Here is a 3,957-nt window from a genome sequence, read left to right as displayed (position 1 = left end):
ACTTGTAAGGAGATTTATGCTACAAGTCCTTCGGAACAGATATTCGATTCAACAGAAAACATTCCCGGTTTTTATTCAGAGCTATCATTAGGCTGGAGAGGTAATAACGTGAGCTGCAGAGATTGAGAGAGAGAACATATTTGTAGGCTTTTTCTGCAGTGGGCGGGAGGTACTGTAAAGCTCAAATGAAAAAGGTACAGCCACTGTACAGAGATTTCTCCCAAGGCAAAAAACAGTCAGCGTTTCCCTTATTTTCTTCACTTTAAGATCCCCATTCCACTGCGTATCGACTTGTCACCAAGTGTATCTGGTGATGACACTTAGTGCATTCCTGTTGCTGGGGACTGAAAGTTTTCACTATAGAGGTGGTGACTTAGGGTCTGAGAAAAAGTGATAGTGCTTTGCTAGTTTCCTTTGAAAGAAGACGTGGTAGGATTCCAGGAAGAAATAATTCTCCTTTGGAGGGAAACTATTAGACTCATCTTCCTAAAATGTACCTTATATTATCTTCCTACTCAGTTCTAGAACCTACAGTGCATCTCTAATAGAATAGCCCAGTCACCAGCCTGGGCCTCTGCCCTCAGTGTCTAGGCAAAATTAATCCCCAACTTTGCAGATCGTCAGGCCCCAAGGATGCCCATAGCCTGTGAGTGACATGCAGGATGGAATTGTTAAATCAGACTCCTAGCAATCAAGATCTTACTCTGTATCCAGTTTTACTAATTCAATTCCAGGATACAGGCAATCAATGGGCAAAAGAACTCTGGGACCTCAAGGGTAGCTCCGTGGGTCTTTTGTTTCCTTGTTAGAGAAGTGTCTTTGGCTCAGAGTAGACGAGGTCTCTCAGGGAGATTGACAGGGGTCCTCCCACAGCGGTATCTTCATCTTACACCCAGAGGATGGTGCAGCCCAAGTGCCTTCCTCTAGGCGCCAGGCCTTGCACACCTGGGTTCCACTTACTGTTGGTGATTTTGAGCCTGGGCATCGTGCTGAGGGCATTTCAGAGATGGAAACTCTTTCTCCTAGCTTCGTTGTCCTGAGTTTCAACTCCCCTTTGGGATGCTCTTCCGTGCATTACTGTTTCCCTTCTCTCACTGGCTGCTAGGAAGTGGGCAGTATCTCTTTAGACTTATAGTCAGAGCAGAGATGGATCTCATTCTTTTTGTTCCTTTCATTACAACTGAGGCAAGCCAGTTTTGAAAAAGGACCATTCACTTACAAAGAAAACAAACAGGCACCTACAGGGAAGATACTAGAAACAAGACTATATGTTTGAAATATACAGATTTCCGAAATTACCTTTTCGACTTCACTCTCAGCCCCATCGTCTCTTTTACCTCCCCAGTCCTATCCTAGGGAACGAGAGTTCGCAGTTTCTCCCCGGTTCCTACTTGCCCCCATATTCATGGTTCCATTGAATAGTCCACAGGTCTAACAGTGTAGATCTCACTGCCTGGACCCCTCGATGTCTCACAGTCAAGGAAGCAGAAAGTCTCCCCACCTCCTGTTGTTTGTCTGGGGCTGTGGGGCCCACCAGGGAGTCTTCTAAGGAGCTGTTTGTCTTCTTGCCCTATTGACTGGCAAACCTGCTGAGAACGAAGTGATAAATGGACTCAACATTTCACTGCCATCCTTCCTGTACAGTGGGACTCCCTTGGAACCTCAAAGAGGCCCAACAATTTTAGGCTACCATGAAAATAAAAGTACTGTCTGAACACTGAGAGCTTCGGCGGAAGAGACTTTATCTGGGAATCTAAAACGTTACCATCTCTGAGCAGTAAAATTACTCTAAAAAAATGTAAAACTGATTTTCTCTAGTTTAAATCATAACAGTGTCATAATTCAAGATTCATGTTACAGCACAGTTCTCTCAGGCTGTGTTTGATCAGTCAGATTCCACAGTTGTTTAATCTGACAGCTGCTCTGGCAGGGAAATTCTCTTTTTGAATAATAATTGTGAAAATATAAATTATCCTTCTTAGTCCTTGATCCTACACAGAATGTAAATTACAAAACTGAATTGGCTCTCAGCTCTGTTTGGTCTCAAGTTTGGTTTAAACTTTAGTCAAATTAAAAAGTGCTACCAAAAGAGACCACCACTACTAGCAGTAATAATTAACAAACACCCCAGATAATTCTGAGAGAGTTAACGTATTATCTTGACAATCACTTACTCTCCAGTGTCAATTAATATATTTTACTCTTTCCTTAGAGTACAGTGTGTTTGAAGGAAGAGAGAGAGAGAGAGGACAGGGACACATAAAGGACTGAAGGACATTACGTCTGATAGTATCTTCACAGGTTATCATGATTTCTTTAATTTGCAATTATATCGCAAATGAAAATTGCATGCCCTCCCCCCGCCCCCCGCCCAAATGTTACTGATGTAGCTTTAACACTTCTCTCTCTCCCCCTTAGTGGGTTCAGAAAGCAGCTTTTCCCCTTGTTAATTCATGACAGAGAGTGATAAAGAAGTAAATTCAGTTTGCTTTCCAGCATATCAGCCTGGGAATAAGGTTTCTAGCAATGGATTGCTTTTACTTAGATTCTAGCAGATCAAAAAATTTTGCAGGTCTCATGGATTTCAATAGTACATTATTTTGATGTTGAGCATTTCCTGTGACTATTTGAGGAGGAGTCAGGTCTTGGAGACCTGCAGCATGGTCTGCCATGGGGATGTGCAGGGACAGATAGAAGCTCAGACACACCAGAACACAGACCATATTGGAAGATAAATCAGCAGGTTAGTTTTGTGAACATGTACCCCTCCCAGGGGGAGCAAACAGTGCTGAATACTCTCCCATATTACCATTTACCAATGACTAAAAGCCAAGTAGGCTTCCTTTAGGAGTGTGATCCTCAGGATCATTTAGAGACCTTGGCTAGAAGTTAGGTCAGGTCCTCAGTCCTAGTTCATGAATCAACTTGAAAAACTCCCTGCCCTTGCCTGAGCCCAAGGCGGTATTTTGTTTTCTGGGTTTCCCCCGCTCCCCATCAAATAAATGAGGAAGCTGGACTATTTCAACATTTTCTAACTAGATCATCCTTTTCCAAAGAGTGTTACACTTGAAGAGTTATTAGGTGTTACAAGAAAAAAGCCTTCTGTGGTTAAATGTTTGGGAAATGGTGCATGAAACAATGTTAACAGTTTTCTTTACCAAAGAATCCCTAGTCTCTATTAGACAGGTGTGCTTCTGACCCTCTGATAAGGGAGTTAAAATGATGCTTTCCCCAAATTTACTTAAAAAAAATTTTTTTGAGAAGTGTCTTATGACATCGTGTTCACCAAAGTTCCTTCGGCTTCACGAATCCCCTTGTAAAAGAATGCACTGATGGCATAGGAGGGTTGTAATGTCCATCAAACCCAATGCCCTTCCGGACCCCAAAGAAGAGCCACGTTCTCTGGGAAGTCACTCTGGATTTCTCTCTTTTCCAACGAAAATTGTCTACTTGCTTCCATAGAGAGAATGTTTTCTATGATTAACCCGAAAGGGAATTATTAAGGAGAGTTCTTCTGAAAAATTTGATGCAAGTTTCCTTAATTTTTATTGACTCCTCCACCTCCACATAATGACTTTCTCCTCTATTTCCTGAAATACAGTCTTATATAGAAGTTAATGCATGAAAATCCAAACACACAAACCATTAACAAATGACAGGAAAGCTATTCACGTAATAGGAGAATTCTTCACTTTACAGATGATTCTTCCCAGTGTCTTTTTAAGAGAAAGCTGGAGATATTGAAGGAAACTCCATGGTATCACAATTTTCTCTCAGTTCTGCAGTCTTTATTAGCCTTTTAGTAACCTTAATTTTTAAAAGTCTTTTTTTAGGTGTCTGTTTCGCTTCACGTGAAGACGGGGGCCTTGGTTTCCTTCTCTCACCCCGCTGAACCCAGCGGGTTGATGTAGCATATCTAGCCTTAGAAGCAACCCGCCTCTTTTCTCACAGTGGCTG

Source organism: Pteropus vampyrus, unplaced genomic scaffold (genome assembly GCF_000151845.1).
Source record: "Pteropus vampyrus isolate Shadow unplaced genomic scaffold, Pvam_2.0 Scaffold3, whole genome shotgun sequence".
Classification (NCBI taxonomy): domain Eukaryota; kingdom Metazoa; phylum Chordata; class Mammalia; order Chiroptera; family Pteropodidae; genus Pteropus; species Pteropus vampyrus.
This window is presented reverse-complemented; position numbering follows the sequence as displayed.